This window comes from Scyliorhinus torazame, chromosome 2, assembly GCF_047496885.1.
Source record: "Scyliorhinus torazame isolate Kashiwa2021f chromosome 2, sScyTor2.1, whole genome shotgun sequence".
Lineage (NCBI taxonomy): Eukaryota > Metazoa > Chordata > Chondrichthyes > Carcharhiniformes > Scyliorhinidae > Scyliorhinus > Scyliorhinus torazame.
Window position 1 is genome coordinate 326,823,613 of NC_092708.1, and position 18,463 is coordinate 326,842,075.

General features: G+C 47.8%; 1 protein-coding gene across 4 annotated transcripts in view; it reads right to left on the reverse strand.

The window, feature by feature from the left end:
• The window catches only part of LOC140401086 (guanine nucleotide-binding protein G(I)/G(S)/G(O) subunit gamma-2), a 95,807-nt gene that overhangs the window by 18,717 nt on the left and 58,627 nt on the right, over positions 1 to 18,463 (reverse strand). For 2 of the 4 annotated variants that reach the window (XM_072489762.1, XM_072489761.1), the window contains exon 2: positions 18,147 to 18,245. The exons of the other annotated variants lie outside the window; for them this stretch is intronic. The gene's annotated coding sequence lies outside the window, so the exon portion shown is untranslated. The remainder of the gene's footprint in view (positions 1 to 18,146; positions 18,246 to 18,463) is intronic. 4 annotated transcript variants of the gene reach the window in all.

Here is an 18,463-nt window from a genome sequence, read left to right on the forward strand (position 1 = left end):
CGGGTTGAGTGGCCTAGTCCTAATATTTATGTCCGTATATCATTCTGGGATGGAAGAGATGAACTGGGCTAGATATCCTTTGTCAGCCATAATTATCTTGCAAATAGGAGGGTTGAATCATGGCTGGAGCTCCATTTCGTTTGTTGCTGATGAAAGTTTACTGTGAACGGGTTTTGTGGGGTGAGATCGTCAAGACAGGATTGCGTAATGGGCCCATGGTGAATCAGTAAACCTGTATTATCCTGCACATGATTCTCAAGAATCTTTTCCCTTGACTTCAATCTTGTCCTTTTTTCTACATATCTAATATCCTCTTCTATCCTTGTGTTTTTACACACGACCATTGTTTGCAGCAAACTACACAGCCTTCATGAGAACAGCGACCGCGACCCTGCCATGGCAACCTCTGCAAGACGTCCCAGATCATCAATATGGGGACCACCATTACACGCGAGAACACCACCCACCACGTACACGGTACATACTCGTGTGACTCGGCAAACGTTGTCTACCTCATATGCTGCAAGAAAGGATGTCCCGAGGCGTGGTGCATTGGTGAGGCCATGCAGACGCTAGGACAACGGATGAATGGACATCGCACGACAATTGCCAGGCTTGCAAAATCCTACCAACTGTCCTGACGTGAGACAATTCACACCCCTTTAACCTGTGATTATCCCTCTCTCCAGTCGTTCCGCCTGGACCCGTAAAGACTTAATTACCTGCAAAGACTCGCATTCAAAGTATCGTCTTGCATCATTGACTTGGTCTATAAGTGTTTGTGGAACCCGCCTCTTCATTCACCTGAGGAGGCAGCTGTGCTCCGAAAGCTAGTGATACGAAACAAACCTGTTGGATTTTAACCTGGTGTTGTAAGACTTCTTACTGTGCCCACCCCAGTCCAACGCCGGCATCTCCACATCATGTGTTTTTATGAGCTTTTTTGAAGTGTTGAAATATAGGTGAGTTGTGTTGCATGGTAGATATTGAAAATGTATTGCAGTGAGAAGCAGAAATCAGCAGAGCCTTCAGACCTGTTCATCAAGAAAACACAGCTAAATCTGTGAACCACAATTGTGAACCATTCAGTCTTTGTCCCCTGGCCTCTTAAGTTGTGTTGCACAGAAACTCCTGAGAGCTTCAACGCTTCTCACTGACGGTGAAGACCTATGTTGTTCATTCCATTTTGTAGCTCGGGAGTCATTTGATTTTTTCTACCCCATAAGATTACTCATAAAATAGAATCTAATTACACCCCTTGTATCGACTAATGATATAGAATATCATGCACCCTGGCAGAAGAAAATCCTCCACACCTACAAAACAGAAACGATCTTGTGCAGTTTATCTGGATTCCAAATATACAATGTTATAAATAACTAATGCGATATTTCCCTGCCAAATTAACACCAAACTGCACAACAGCGTTAAGGTAAAATTTGTACTTTCTGGTTTGTTTGAGGGGTATTTGTTTTCCATGGGCAGACACAGAAGAGATGGTGTCGGGGTCTGGAAGGGAGATATGATACAAAGCAGGGATCATTCAGACATATGCAGCCACAAACTTTATTTTATTTTTCTCAACATCCAGAGCACTGCTTTGTTCCTGTGTTTTTTTTTGCTTTGAGAAACAATCGTCCTGTTATTCTAATTGTACCATGTGCAGCTGCTTCCTCACTTGCCTCCTGATGAATTGTTGGCCCATCCGCTATGCAGGAAATTCATGTAAATTAATTTGTACTTATTGACCAACATGGAGTTTTATGACTGTGGCCACGGTAAGACCCTCTCCCTCTTCCTGGCCTGTCTGCAGCTTTCACACAGCTGACCATAGCAGTTTCTTCCATCTCTCCTCCTTTGCACTGCAAGATAGAACTACCCTTGCTTTATGCCATTCTTACCTATTGAATCAAAGCCAGAATTTCTTCTCTTTCCATTCTCGCACTGTCACCGCTGGTGTCTCCCAAGGATTTTTCCTTGGCCCCTTCCTATTTCTCATTCATATTCTGTCCTCGACGATATTATCCAAAAACACAGCATTCATTTTCACATATATGCTGATGACACTAAGCCTACCTCACCAGCACCTCTCTCAACTCTTCCATTGTCCCGGATTTGTCAGCCTGCACTGGGTAGCAGAATTTTCCTCTAACTAAATATTGGGAAGACTGTAGCCCTGGGTCACTGTCCGTGTGGAGTTTGCACATTCTCCCCATGCCTGCGTGGGTTTCACCCCCACAACCCAAAGATGTGCAGGTTAGGTGGATTGGTCACACTAAATTGTCCCTTAATTGGAGAAATAAATAAATAATAAAACACTGGTTGCCACTAATTAGCGGTGATGGTGGGTCATAGATCTTCATCCTGCCCAATGGGTGCTGGAGGGCAGGTTGTCTGATCTCGGAGGCTGTGACTCAAAACAAGGTCTGAAGAGCAGAAACTGTATCGTGAAGAAATTAGATTTTTATAGTCTATCCAGGTTAGTCTATTTTAAATTTATGTCTGCCAATCATGAGAAACTTCAGAGGTGGAAAAAGTTGTCATAAATCAGCAAACCTACCACCTTCAGACATTGAGCATTTATACATTAATTAAATGTTTCCATACATAGATATCTGCGCAGAGCGTGAGGAGAGGCTCTCCAAAAGGGGCAGAGCTGCCCCCAGATTCAGTGAGATCCCCTCCTCCGAGCAGACGAGGAGAGATATGAAGATCTAATTCAGAGTGGTGAAAAGAGGAGACGCCCAGGCAGACTCCTGCTGCGTGGGAGGTGGTGGCCAAGGAGGTCAGCAGTGTGGACGTTGTTGGGAGCTCCTGGTCCCAGTGTCACAAAAGGATCAGTAACCCCATAATGTTGGCAAGGGTGAGTACAGCATCTGCATGAACAATATCGGTCCAGTGTGAAACAGGTCGCACAGGCGAATATTGTAGGTATTTATCATCAGCTGCTCATCCAAAGTTGCCGGTTTCCACAGGGGTGTGGCTGTCCTAGAACATGCCATTGTCCATTCCAAGCAATGATCACGTCAACCGGCACAGTGGTTGGCAGGATTACCCCATGTCACCCGAGTTGCACATGTCAATCTTATAATGTGATTGAGACATGACATGTGACAGTTTGAGATTGTTGATGGGATTTCTGTGTCAAATCTTTTCAGGAGAAGTGAGCCCACAATGCCCGAGAGCGAGTCTGAACAGGAGGGGGTATACCCCACATGTAAGTCAAGACTTGTTATGAAGAGCAAGTGCTAGCCCAAAGGAGCCGGAGACAATCAGGAGCATCACCAGTGCAGAGATTGGAGGGAAGCCTGGTTCTGGTGAGATAACAAAAGACTGGGTGAGAAGCAGAAGTGGTTTTGTTTCTTTTGTTTGTTTTAAAGGAGGGCAGTAAATATGCAAAGTTTTTGGTGTATAGATTTTACACTTTAAACAGGCGAGGCTGAGGAAGGAGTGGGTGGGGCAGGTGTTCCACTCAGGTTGGACATGAAGACGAGGGGCGTGGCGGTGCTGGTCAATGAGAAAGTGGCCTTCAAGGTTGGCAGTATTGTAGCTGACCCTGGTGGACAGATACGTGATGTTAGTGGAAGCTGGAGGGGAGGCCTGTGGTTCTGGTGAGCGTTTATGCCCAAAATTGGGACGTGGATTTCTTGAGGTGGGGATTGTAGTGATATCACGGCCATGTTGTAATTCACCGACTGATCACTGGGAGTCTCATTAGTATATAAGTGAATGTTAGAGTCAGGTGACCTCAGACTGATTAGAGAGCTGGAGGAGAGGTTACATGTACATGTTCAGACTAGTAGTCACCTGTTTGTATATATATATTTGATCCACATTTATGTTAATAAATCGCTAATAGCTTTAGCTATATGTGTTCTTGGAATATAAATCAGGCCATTCAACAAGAACATTACAGGTATTAGGGAAGGTTCCGGACCTGGACACGCACGGGCTGATAATGGGGGGCGATTTTAACACAGTTCTGGACCCAAGGCTGGACCGGTCATATGCGAGGTCTCAGAAGGTTTCGGCTATGGCGAAGGAGTTGAGGGGTTCATGGACCATCTGGTGGAGCAGACCCGTGGCGGTTTGGGAGGCCGGGGGCAAAGGAGCACTTATACTTTTTGCATGTGTACCGGGTGTACTCCTGGATTTACTTTTTTGTAATGGATAAGGCGCTGTTGGCGGGGGTGGGGGGGGGTACCAATTGGGAGGATTCGGCGATCGTAGATTCTGATCACGCACTGTACAGGCTGGATTTGCGGGTGGCACAGTCGGAAGGCTCAATGGCCACAGTGGAGGTTGGATGTATAATAATATAATAATCTTTATTAGTGTCACAAGTAGGCTTACATTAACACTGCAATGAAGTTACTGTGAAAACCACCTGCTCGCCACACTCCGCCGTCTGTTCGGGTACACCGAGGGAGAATTTAGAATGCCCAATTCACCTAACAAGCACATCTTTCGGGACTTGTGGGAGGAAACTGGAGCACCCGGAGGAAACCTATGCAGTCACGGGGAGAAGATGCAGACTCCGCACAAACAGTGATCCAAGCCGGGAATCGAACCCGGGTCCAGAGCGCTGTGAAGCAACAGTGCTAACCACTGTGTCACTGTGCCGCTGAGAGGGTGAGGGGCAATATGAAGCCAAGTAGAGCTGAACAACACACAGGAGGTCACGGCCTCCACGCTGTGGGAGGCACTTAAGTCCGCAGTAAGGGGTGAATTAACGTGATTAACACAGGGAGCGGGTGGAAGGAGAGGAGCGAGCAATGCTAGTGGATGCGATTTTGAGGGTGGACCGGAGGTACTCGGTTGTGCCAGAGGAGGGGCTATTAAAGGAGAGACAGAGGCTCCAGGTGGAGTTTAGATTGGTGTCCATGGAACAGGCGGTAGGGCAACTGCGGAGAGCCAATGTATGAATATGGGGGAAAAGCAAGCAGTGAGCCAACTGAGGAAGCGATGAGGGAGATTGGAGGGGTGAGGGATGAGAGAGAGGCAAGGTGGTGTTGGATCCGAAGGGGGTGAATGGGGTATTTGAGGCCTTTTACAGAAGACTGTACAAGTTGGAGCCTCCGCCTGGGGAGGAGGGTGTGAGGCATTTCTTGGATGGGCTGGAGTTCCCGAGGGTGGGGGGAGGGGAAGGTTTAGGGGCCCCGATTGGGCTGAGGGAGGTGATGGACTGCATAGGCACGATGCAGACAGGGAAAGCCCCGGGACCGGATGGGTTACAGCGAGTTCTACAAGACGTTTAGTGCGGAGCTGGGGCCCCTACTTGTGGGGATATACAATGAGTCGAGGGTAAGGGGGGGGGTGCTCCCAGACAAATTGTCACATTTTGTTGATTGTAAGAAGGATAAGAACCCGGAGCAGTGTGGGTCGTACCACCCGATTTTCACTGTTAAATGTGGATGCAAAGGTATTTTTCTTTTATTTGTTCATGGGATGTGGGTGTCGCAGGCTGTGTCAGCATCTTTTGTCCATCCCTAATTGCCCTTGAGGGGCAGATAAGAGTCAACCACATTGCTGTGGGTCTTGAGTCACATATAGGCCAGACCAGGTAAGGATGGCAGATTTCCTTCCCTAAAGGACATCAGTGAACAAGATGAGTTTTTACAACAATAGCTTCATGGTCATCACAGACTTTTAATTCCAGATTTTTATGAATTCAAATTTCACCATCTGCTGTGGCTGGATTTGAACCTGGGACCCAGAATACTCTGGATTACTACTACAGTGTCAATACCACTACACCACCGTCTCCCCTCGTTAGCATCGCAGATAGAGGACTGTGTGCCGATGGTGATAGGAGAGGACCAGGCGGGGTTTAGGAAGTGGCGGCAGCTGTCGACAAATGTGCGCAGGTTGCTCAATGTTATTATGGTGCCCTCGGAGGGGCAGGAGGTAGAAGTGGTGGTGGCAATGGATGCGGAGAAGACTTTTGATCGGGTTGAGTGGACGCATGTGTTGGAGGTGTTGAGCCGGTTCGGACTTGGGCAGGGTTTCGTGGATTGGGTTCGGCTGCTGTACAGGGCAGTGATGGCTAGTGTCCGGACGAACAGGACGAGCTGGGAATACTTTGGTTTGAATCGGGGGATGAGGCAGTGGTGCCCTCTCTCCCCACTGCTTTTTGCTCTGGCAATGGTGCTCAGGGTGTTGAGGAGTTGGAGAGGGATTGAGCGGGAGGGGTCGAGCACAGAGTTTTGTTGTATGCTGATGAGGTACTCGGTTGTGCCAGAGGAGGGGCTATTAAAGGAGAGACAGAGGCTCCAGGTGGAGTTTAGATTGGTGTCCATGGAACAGGCGGTAGGGCAACTGCGGAGAGCCAATGTATGAATATGGGGGAAAAGCAAGCAGTGAGCCAACTGAGGAAGCGATGAGGGAGATTGGAGGGGTGAGGGATGAGAGAGAGGCAAGGTGGTGTTGGATCCGAAGGGGGTGAATGGGGTATTTGAGGCCTTTTACAGAAGACTGTACAAGTTGGAGCCTCCGCCATATATCTCGGAACTGGTGGGGAATTTTGATAGGATTATGGAGACCCTGAGGGAATTTGGCCGTTTCTCTGGGTATACATTGAACATGGGGAAAAGCGAGCTGTTCCTGATTAATGCCAGAGGGCAGGAGAGGAGGCTGGGGAAGTTGCCGTTCTGGGTGGTGGGTGAGCTTTCGGTATCTCGGGATACAGGTGGCATGGAGCTGGGCCCAGCTGCATAAATTGAATTTGGCGCGACTTGTGGGAGCTATGAAAGCCGACTTTAAAAGAGGTGGGATGTGTTGTCTTTGTCGTTGGCTGGGCTCGTGCAGACGGTTAAAATCACGGTGCTGCCCAAGTTCTTGCTCATGTCCCAGGACCTCCGCATCTTTGTTCCCAAGTCCTTTTTTAGGAAGGTGAATGGAACAATTTTGAGGTTTGTGTGGGCGGGGAAAACCCTTTAGGTGAGGAGGGTGTCTCTGGAAAGGGGGTGAGGGGAGGGAAGGAGGGGGCGGTGGGAATGCAAATATTGCAATGGTGAGGAAATGGCAGTTGAGGAGGGATTGGTTTGGGGGCGGATGGAGGCAGCGCCATGTGGTGGTGGTGGTGGTCTCAGTGTTGCGAGTCTGGAACCAGTGCAGGCAACATTTCGGGTTGGAAGGCATTCATGTCCCTGTGGGCACCGATATGTGGTAATCCTAGGTTTGTGCCGGCAGGGTTGGATGTGAGGTACTGATGGTGGCGGCAGGTGGGGTGAGAGTACTTCAGGGACTTGTTTGTAGGGGATAGGTTTGCGGGCCTGGAAGAGCTGGAGAAAACATATCAGTTGCCTAAAGGGAATGGGTTCAGGTACATGTGGGTGAGGGACTTTGTGAGGAGAGAGGTGCCATCCTTCCCGGGGCTGCTGCCTCCGGTGTTACAAGATAAGCTGCTGTCCGAAGATGAAATTGGGGAGGGGAGAGTGGCAGACATTTATGGAGAGCTCTTGGAGAGGGAGGGTCTCTGGTGGAGGAGATCAGGTACAAATGGGAGGAGGAGTTGGGTTGCCGGCTTGTTTTCAGTTGCCGCAGTTGGCTTGTGTTTTTGTATCTGTTGCTTTTTTCCCCTGATATTTCTTTGTATATATGCAAAATGCCTCAAACAAAAATATTAAAAAAAAAGATTTTACACTTTTGAACCGTAACAAGCTTCACGATTTGTGCGCGTTGAGTCTCCACTTTCTCCCAGTGTCTGCGTGGGTTTCCTCCCGGTGCTCCAGTTTCCTCCCACAGTCCAAATATGTGCAGGTTAGGTGGATTGGCCATGCTAAATTGCTCGTTAGTGTCCGAACAGGTTAGATGGGATTACTGGGATAGGGTGGAGGCGTGGGTTTAAGTAGGGTGTTCTTTCCAAGGGCTGGTGCAGACTCAATGGACCGAATGGCCTCCTTCTGCACTGTAAATTCGATTATGATTTAAAACTTCATGTCACCACTCAACGTGTCTGCAGAGTTCATTCATGTAAGTCAGGCTGTGAAAAGCTTTATGTTAGATTGTGTGATAGATCAGGTAATGCGTTACCTGATTAGGGAGGTCTTGTGGCGCAGTTGTAATGCCCCTCCTGCTGGACCAGGAGTTCTGGGTTTGAGTCTAAAGCCAGGACTTGCTGGACACGGAAGAAGCGTACATGATGTGGTTCAACAGACTGATAATCAGCTTGGAATCCTTCCACCACGTTCCCACTATTCCTCAAAGGGAAAAACAGTTGTGTGTGTGTGTGTGTGTATATAAAGATGTGCTTCAAAAAAAATACCCTATGCGTATTGGGCAGGGGCCAGGTACACACTGGTGAGGATACTTCACAGTCGTACATGCAGCTGCCAGAGAGAGTGGTGGAGCAGGCCTCGGGCAGTCCAGGAGTATCTGGGGCGATCCAACGTCGGATTCGGAGCCGGATGATAAACCTCTGGAGTCGGCTGTAAGGCGGCAGGTGCTGGATATCCAGTGAGAGGTCAGTGAAGATTTGGCAGGTATACCAGAGATTTATCATCCGTCTCAGAATCAGTCGTTGGATCGCCCCAGATACTCCTGGACTGCCCGAGGCCTGCTCCACCACTCTCTCTGGCAGCTGCATGTACGACTGTGAAGTATCCTCACCAGTGTGTACCTGGCCCCAGCTCAACGCGCATCGGGTATTTTTTTTAAGCACATCTTTTTACACACACACAACTGTTTTTTGCCTTTGAGGAATAGCCTGGATTATGGAGGTGTCTATCCAGACCACAAGTGCTGTGATCACCCACTCTCGAGTATCAAGCTTCCTCCATGGACAGATTGGAAACTGTCGCAAACTGAGCGCATTGAAAACGTAATTGTCTCCATGCACTCCCAACTTGCACACCATTGCCCTGGCAAGCTCAGGGGCACAGACCCAGAGTGACAGGGGAAGGGGAGCTTGGTCACGCACCCAGCTCCTCACCAGTTGGCAGGAACGGAGCCGGTTGTAGTGGTGGGGGTTGCCGCCACCTGGAAGCTCCTCTCAAGGCAGTTCTGATGGCAACAACATCTTCTCCTTTTATTGGCCATTGACACAGGCCTCGACCATTGCCATGGTGACTGAAGACTCGCATGCGTATGTGCCAGAGTCTCCTGGCAGCTCAATGCCACAGCCACACAGCGGGCACCCACTGAAGGCCCCAAGGTGAAGGGGGGGGGTGTTGGCAGATCAGCTGCCCTTCTCCCAGTGCAGTCTCAAGCACAATGACAAGGGAACACTATACTGGGGCACTTGTCAACACGTTAGTAAATATCCACATTAGTGACAAATAGGGACGCGTGGGTGATATTTTTGTTTAATAATGTTGGTATGCGTTGAAGGCTTGTAAATAAACACCAAACTCACATTCCCTAGCACTTACGGTCGTATGGATGACTGTGGCTGTGTGACTTTTGTCTGAAGTTTGAGGTAGGAAATGAAAGGCAGAGGGAGGCTGGGGGAATTGTGTAAACATATGGGCAGTTGAAGGTGATTTGGATGCAAGGGCTTCAGGACTTGCTCGTTGCAATTGCGAGTTGGAATGACAATATTTCACATAAACCTTGACGGGGGGGTGGGGTTGAGGTGAGCGGGAGGATGGTGGGATGGACCCCAAACCATTTTACATGCTACCCTCTCACAGGAAACACGCCTGCCGGGGACACGTAACATTCAGTCCATTGTCTTCAGTCCCCACTCTACACTCTGTTCCCTAGCCATCAACTCCATCCCTCTCCCTCTGGGCACTTTGAGGCTGAACCACAATGCTCACAATCTTGGTGCTATGTTTGTGTTCCGACCACATATCTGTGCGGTCACGAAGGCCGCCCATTTCCACTGACGTAACATCGCCTGACTCTGTAGTTGCCTCAGATCATATGCTGCTGAAACATTCATCCGTGCCATTGCTATTTCTAGACTTGACTATTCCAATGCAATCTGTTGGCCTCCCACATTCAACCCTCTGTAAACTTGAAGTCATCAAAACCTCTACTGCCAAGTCCTATTTACACATCAATCCTGTACTTGTTGGCTCCTTGTTAAGCAACACCACAATTTTAAAATTATCATCCCTGTTTGTAAATCCCTCCATGACCTTAAGAGATCTCCGCGCTCCTCCAATTCTTGACCTCTTGAACATCCAGACATTTTTTTTTTAAAAATTCAATTATGGGATATGGGTTTCACTGACTAATCCAGCATTCATTGCCCATCACTAATTTCACATTCAGAAGGTGGCAGTGAGCCACTCTCTTAAACCGCTGTAGTCCATGGGGTGTAGGTTCACCCACAGTGCTGTCAGAGAGGGAGTTCCAGGATTTTGACGCAGTGGCAGTGAAGGATGGCGATATATTTCCAAGTTGTTCTTTTTAAGTTTGTTCATTTGCCTAGGCCAGCATTTATTGCCCATCCCATAGGGCATTTAAGAGTCAACCACATTGCTGTGGATCTGGAGTCACATGTAGGCCAGACCAGGTAAGGACAGCAGAAACCAGATGGATTTTATGACAATCGACAATGGTTTATCGGTCACCTTGAGACTTTTAATTCAAATTTTACCATCAGCCGTGGTGGGATTCGAACCCAGGTCTCAGAACAGGACTCTGGGTCTCTGGATTACTAGTCCAGCGACAATACCACGATGCCACTGCCTCCCCATATTGGCGAGTGACTTGCAGGGGAACTTCTAGGCGGTGGTGTTCCCATTGGTGATTATTCAAAGGCCCCAAGTTCTGAAATTCCCCCTCCCTACCTCTTGGCCTTTTTTTTTTAATAAAAAAGAAATATTTTTATTCTCCTCCTTTTTCACATTTTCATCAAAATTTACAACAATAGATAACCAACAATAACAAATGCAATGGCAATCCCCCAGCCAACAATCCCCTTATCCCACCCACCCTCAAACTGCTCCCAACATTTTGAATACAAAACACCAATCAAAAAGAATCATCAATAACTTATACATTCCAACCCCCCCCCCCCCCCCCCCCCCCACCTCCCCAATGTTCGATGTCATCCAATTAATGAAAATGTATGATGAACAAGGCCCAAGAGTTGTAGAACCCTTCCATCCTCCCCCTCAACTCAAACTTACTTTCTCGAGCGTTAAGAACTCCAGCAGATCCCCCCGCCATGCCAGGGCCTCTCGGCCTTTCTACCTCACTTTCTTTCTTTTAATACTCTTCCTAACTTTGGCCAAACCATCTGACCCATATCTCCTTATGCGGCTCATTGTCAATTTTATTTGAATACACCCCTGTGAACTTCGGACACTTTGCTACATTAAAGATACTATATAAACACAAGTTGTCGTTTACAATCCTTTCCAACAGGTTGACCATTTTGATGAGGATTTGTTGCACTCAAACATAAAGCACATCATTCAGTAAGAGAACTGCTCTCATCGTGATTGGGGAGGAAAGTTTCCACCCTCTAATCCTTTGCTAAAGTTGATCTCCGATTACAAGCAAAGGAGGAGAAATATTTAATTCCTGATCTGCCACACTGGAATGTGCAAAAGGTTCTGTACCCACAATGAGAAGCAGAGCATTTGCTGTAGATAATTACTGCGCCATTTAGTAATACTATGGCATGATCAGAATAGCTTACTCAACAATTAAATCTTTTGATCAAGGTTACCTACAGATTGAGAAACACAGACAGTTATACTGCAGGGACAGGTAAGAACAGATGTGAGCCAAGTACTGTGAATTTTCTTTTTAAACTTTACATTTAACTCTCTAAATGGAAACTGCATCACCATAAAACTGCTGCACTGTCAAACTGCATGGAACAGGAAGCTGAGGTTTTCCTGTTTATCTTGCAGGTGCTGAAGTAAACCTGATAGTTTCACAGTGAAACATTCAAGGCTTCCAGCAAGCAGATTCAAGAAAATCACAGGCCAAACAGTAACCTGTGGGCTGCTAAAACCAGTTATACAGATAGAAGGACCTGTCATATGGAATCATGGAATTTTACAACACAGATATTTCAGTTCTCTTTAACTGTACTGGCTCTTTGAAAATATTGGGTGCGATTTAACAGCCGCGTTGTGCCAGGCGCGGTTCAGCGTCCGCCGGTTAGATCGCGGGAGAGGCCGGAATCGGGATTCCTGCCGGGTGACAATCGGTTTAATAATAGTAATAATCTTTATTGTTGCAAGTAGGCTTACATTAACACTGCAATGAAGTTACTATGAAAAGCCCCTAGTCGCCACATTCTGGTGCCTGTTCGGCTTCATAGAGGGAGAATTCAGAATGCCCAATTCACCTAACAGCACGTCTTTCGGGATTTTGTGGGAGGAAACAGGAGCACCCGGAGGAAACTCACGCAGACATGGGGAACACGTGCAGACACCACACAGAAGTGATCCAAGCCGAGAATCGAACCTGGGACCCAAGCGCTGTGAAGCAACAGTGCTAACCACTGTGCTATGCCACCCTTGCGATCTAACTGGCCTGCTCTTGTTGGCAGATTCTGGATCCCACCTGGACGTGGCGAGAAACCAATTATCACCAATTGAGGGCAATCTCCATCTCATTAATGAGATGGATGCCCTAACTAACGGTCTCCTGGGGTCTAACCGGTTCCCCAGCAGGAGGTCATGCCTGTGCCCGTTAGCACTCCTATTTAAAAATGGGAAGCGAGCACAATGGCTGCTGTGGGGATTGAAGGAAGGGAGTAGCCGTTTTTGAAATCGGGCATGCTGTCCACGGGCACTGGAGCTGCTGCCCCAGTGCTCAGGGTGGAGGTCTGGTCGGGGGATGCCACTGGGCCAGCGGTGGGAGGGGGGGGGGGGGAGCAGCTGAGAGCCTGCGGATCCTACAGGCCACCCCCCAGAGTGCGTACCCATAACAGGGGCGCCTACAGCTGCAGCCTGTGTGTTCCACCAAACACATCCAGGACAGAGACCGGTCGTCTGTGGTAATATGGTGAAACTCCCTCAGACGGTGAGCAGCCTCTGGCTGCATAGCAGAAGGCCGTTGCTAAATTTTACAGCTCTAAGTGCATTCTCGTGGGTACACGTGCTCTGTGGAGTTTCATTGCCGAGCATTCAAATCAAACGGTGAGGCCTGGACACTTTGCTTGAACCATGCGTCAGCATCACGGATGTAACAACATGGGTGATGTTGGTGACCCTTCAGAGGTAGCCCTAGTGGTGCTGGTGTAAGCCCAGGCAGCCAGATGGCAGAGAAGGTGGCAGAGGGCATTATCGCAGGCTCAAGGAGGCCGTTGCACACCCTGCAGAACCGGCTGCCCAGGGAGAGACTGGGGGGATACAACGATGGCCTCAGATGTACAGGCATTGTTGGTCATTCCAGGAGAGCAGGAGGTACCGTCTTAACAAGGAGACAGTGCGGCATCTATGCCATGTCCTTGCAGACTTGACAGCCCATGGAGGAGGATACCTGCTTCCAGTGCCGTGAAGGCCACCGCAGCCCTGAACATGTACGCCTTGGGTTCATTCCAGGGCTTGAGCGGGGGCCTATGCAGCATTTCCCAAGCATAAACCCACAAGTGCATTTGTGAAGTCACGGAAGCCCTGTATGCCCGGGCAGCTGACTATATAAATTTCAAGTGGACCAAGCCCAACAAGGTGGCTGGGCTGCAAGGTTCCCTGCCATCGCCAGGATGCCCCAGCTCCATGGGGTAATAGATGTCATGCATGTCACCTTGCTCGCACTGGGGTGTCAGGGAGCACCCTTTATTAACAAGTGGTGGTTCTTGAATGTTCATCTCGTGTGCGAGCCCCACCTCAAGATCATGCACATGTGCACACGCATCCCAGGGAGCGTGCACAACAGCTACATCCTGGGACACCGAGATCCCCGGTGGCTTTGAGGACCACCCAGGATGATGGGTTGGCTCTTGGGGGATAAGGTATACCCACTGAGGTCCTGGCTCATGACGCTGGTGTGGAGACCGAAGAACGAGGCAGAGACCTGATTATAACTAGGCCTATGTTGCCACCCATGCTGTCATTGAGTGGTGCATCGGACTGCTCAAACTGCAGTTCCAATGCTTGGACCGCTCTGATGGTGCCTTGCCAGAGGGTCCCCAGAGGACCCCCAGAGGGTCTCCCGCTATGTGGCAGTCTGCTGTGCCCTACACAACCTGGCACAGCAGTGGGGTGAAATGCAGGAGGAAGAGGAGGATGGGCATGTGGCCTCATCCGAGGAGGACGACGAGGGGGGGGGCCTGACCAGGAGGGGCTGGAGGACGTGCCTGGGGAGGACCCATGGAGCAGCTGGAGGACAGGCAGCGGCGAGGGTCAGGCATGTCCGGAGGGCCAGGGAGGCCTTCATCCTCGCCCGGATATCATAGATGGGGCTTTGCCTGTCATCTCACCCTCTCCGGAGGGTCCCACCTCGCCTCCACAGCCTCCAGCAGGCTGGCCCGGTCGGCATCCCAGAAGTGTGGAGGAGGTCTCTGTGGTGGCATGGCTGTGTGCTGACTAGACTGCATTCGGAGGGAACGGTTTATGAGCTGTCCTCCTCGTTAGCGGGGAGCAGCTGGCACGGTCTAGACAATTCAGCTGGCGGGTTGGCCATTTCCCCCGTGCCGTCAGAGGGGGATAGTTTCCGGCACGAATTGCCGTTAGCTACAGGTCATGGTCTCGCTGGGTCGGCTGTCAGGAAGCCACGCCTGCAACAGCACACAATGCTTCCCCCGTTAGATCGTGCACATTATCTGCTCAGTCTCATTTCTCTGTGCCTTTTTCATAGAGTTGTGTGTTTTTTCCTTCTGCAACTATTTATTTTCTTCCCTTTTGAAAGCGTATTATGTGTTTTCCACCCCCACCACTACATTCCAAATACTAACACTTACTGCTCAAAAATATTTCTCCTAATCGTTCCTCTTTTTTTTGTTGTTGACTGTTAATTTTGGGTCCTGCAGGTGCTGCCTCCCAGATCAGAGGAAATAGCATTTCCCTATTTATGCTGTGGATCCTCATTATTTTAAAAATCTCCGTCAAATGTTCTCTGGCTTTTTCTATTCCTCTGCAAAGAACCTGTCACTTCTCCCCACAGCTAAAGCTTCATTCTCAACCTCGGTATATTGAAATTGTCAGTGGGCCACCCATTTTGTTGTGAATCAGAAGCTGTAGTGCTTATTTTCCAAGGGTGGGAAGCGTATTGCATATTACACACAATGCATTACTCTGTTGCTAAGTGAGGTCTGCATAGCGTGAAGGGTCTAATTATAGTAACTCATCACATCGTGAGAAAACTAGAGGATTGTTGTAGTATTCTGGACTTGGGAATGGAGAGGGGGTTGGAAGGTGTTGGGAGGCGGAGTTTAAGAACTCTGCGCCAGAATTATATGTTGCTCGAGTGGGTGAGCACCCGACCTAGAAACCTGTGAAATTGCGAGAGAAGACTGTGGGTGTGCGGTTTGACATCATTGTGCACTGGTAGAGGAGGCGGTGAGGTGGTGGCATTGTCACTGGACTAGTAAACCAGAGACCCAGAATAATGCTCTGGGGATCCAGGTTCAAAACCCGCCACTGCAGATGGTGAAATTTGCATTCAATAAAAATCTGGAATTAAAGTCTAATGACGACCATGAAACCATTCTCGATTGTCGCAAAAACTCATCTGGTTCACTAATGCCCTTTAGGGAAGGAAATTTGCCACCCTTACCTGGTCCGGCCTACATGTGACTCCAAACCCACAGCAATGTGGTTAACTCTTAACTGCCCCCTCAAGGGCAATTAGGGATGGGCAATAATAGCTGACACAGCCTGTGACACCCACGTCCCATGAACTAGTAAAAAAAATAAAGAAAAAAAACTTGTGCGATATGTCAGTCAGCGGGTGTGCATGAGCACCCATTAGGGGCCAATTGAAAGGAATTTTATGTGACCTGTCTGCTTTTATGGTTGTTGGACGGGCTGATTGACCAGGCCAGCCTTTGCATTTTAGCTGTAACCTTGATTCAGGGTTGGATGAAATGTCAAGGCTGAAATAAAATTGAAATAGGGTGTCTGGGGATTGAGGTTTGTGTTTGAATGTCCTACCGAGACACTGGTTGCAGCATTTTTTCATCGGAATGGTTTATTAATAAGAACAGTTCTGCAGCTCCACAGTGGCTGTCTCCTTGAAGGAGCCCATGAGAAGCGCCAGTCCACACCCTTCCTTTTCTCAGCACCTGCCCTCTTCCCACCCTCCCCGGTAGCACTTGGTCTTTCCCAGCATGCACGTGTTTCATGTTAGCTGCCCATTAATTGGCTAGGCAGCGTGAAATCCATAAACACCTTCATGCGCATTTCTGGCCCACTTCTGGGCCCGCTGGGTGTGCGCAACCAACCGGTGCAAAATTTAGGGCCTACGAAAGGACCCCTAACAGACACACCGATTAAGCAGGAGGCTGTCAAGGAGGGAATGCGAAAACATGTTTTCAGGGATTTTGACTCCAGCAATTGACCATTTTGGAGGAATTTACAACAAATACAGGAAAATGTTAGTGCGAATACCTGTTTATTTCGACCTCATGGGTATATGTTAAATTTGCTAAATGTCATTTGTCACATGCTACATTTGGTGCATTAGGGATTTCCTCTACAACACTTTTTGCACCTAGTTCTGGGACGTAACATGGAAGAAAAAGGGACAGGGACTTCTTCATATCAATTATCCTGAAATTTATGCATGAAGACTCAACCGTTAGGGGTCTATTTAATGAAATTATTCCCCAAAAACTGGGTCAGGAGCCATTCATCGCACCCACATAACCATTAATGCTTGTGTAGATGGGAGACCTCCATATCGAAGTAGCTGTTGGTATCTATAAAATGATCCATGAAACGGAAGACTGGTGAGGATCTTAAGCCAGCACTTGCAATGCTGCAGGCTGAATTCTGTGGCTTAACACTTCAAACTATTTCTATTGTCATACTCAACTTCTGCACAATGTGGCACCAATTTAACTTGGCATCTGAAACTACAAACATGTTGCTGCGTGATGCATAAATACACGGCAAGATGTAGACAAAGTACTTGCAGAGCACTCTCTGCTCTTTCCAATATCTTTGTCTAACTTTAAACGGCAAATTCAGAACAAATTCATCTACATTTAAACGGGCAACTACTTTTGTCCCAAAGGACACCAGGCTGTCAGAATCTGAGCACAAGGCACATAAGGGACTTCAAATGGCTATCTGTAACTCGAGCAATCTCTCGAGTGTTGCTCCATGCTACACAGCACTTCCAACAATCCTGACAATGATTATCATCTATGGAAATGCTCACAATGATAAACATAAATATATTTATTTTAACTGAAAAGTTTTAATCTCTTCGTTTTGGCCTCTATCCTGTACTCATCTGTTTAGCAAGTAGCCTGTACTATTTCCGATAGTGTACAGCAAAATGATTTCCTGCTGACGGGTCTAATATTGGAAGTTCTTGGTCAGCCTTCTCCCAGTACTGTTCTGCTTGGTTTATACTCAAAGCTCATTGCCCAGAGTCAAAAACTCTCTATGATCTCCAGAGCTCAGCTACATGTAAAAAACAGCATCACAAACAAATTCTACCACAAAATAAAGTACACATATATTAAAATTTTTATAACACTAAATTCAATGTTTTCAGCAATCAGTGACAATAAATACAATAAACACTTCAGAACAAATTCAACTACATTTGAAATGACACTCAAGATGAACGCAGCCAAGTGAATTCCCTCGGAAGTATTAATTCGGTCACCATATCCAAATTGGTACAGCAGATTTGCGACCCGCTTGACTGAAGCTGCAGTGAATTGAGGATTCACAGCACCGTTTAATTTCATGACTGTGTGCTTTTTTCACCAATCCTATGTGGCCCACCTTGTTTTTAAACAGTAGTTCACAGATTCACACTTTAACTGGGCAGGGAATATCATTTGAACCCCAAACTGAAAATCCCAAGCAAAATTTTTGAGGCGCTTTAGCTTCTGAAATCAGTGGATTTCTGGTTAACAATTCTGTTACACAGCTCTTGTGTACATTACACAGATCAGAAATGTTAAGTACACCATACTGTTACAGCACAATCAGTTCTACAGATGAGGGTCATTTCAAACTTTCTCTGAACAACCCCCTAAACCAAAGCTTATTCTTTCCACAGAACTAAATACCCATAATGGTTTCCATAATCGGAAGAAAGATTTGTACCTAAATGCGCAGTGTGGGTGTTATGTCTTCTCTGAGGACTTTGGTTTCTTTATGATCCCCTTTTAGTTTCCTCTTCTTCAAACAGCTAGTTCAATAAACCTAAAGCAAATAAACAAGAGGCCGGTTGTTGCATGAAATTTAAACAGTATGAAAATAATGCTCAGTTTGCAAACAGGAAACAAAAAGAAGCACAGAACTAAATTTGGCAATCGGTTTTGAACTCTTTTAATCTCGGTCTCAAATATGCCCATGTTCTCGTGACAGTTCCATTTCCCCTCTCTTGCTGCACCGACCATTCATCCAGTTTCGTCTTTAAA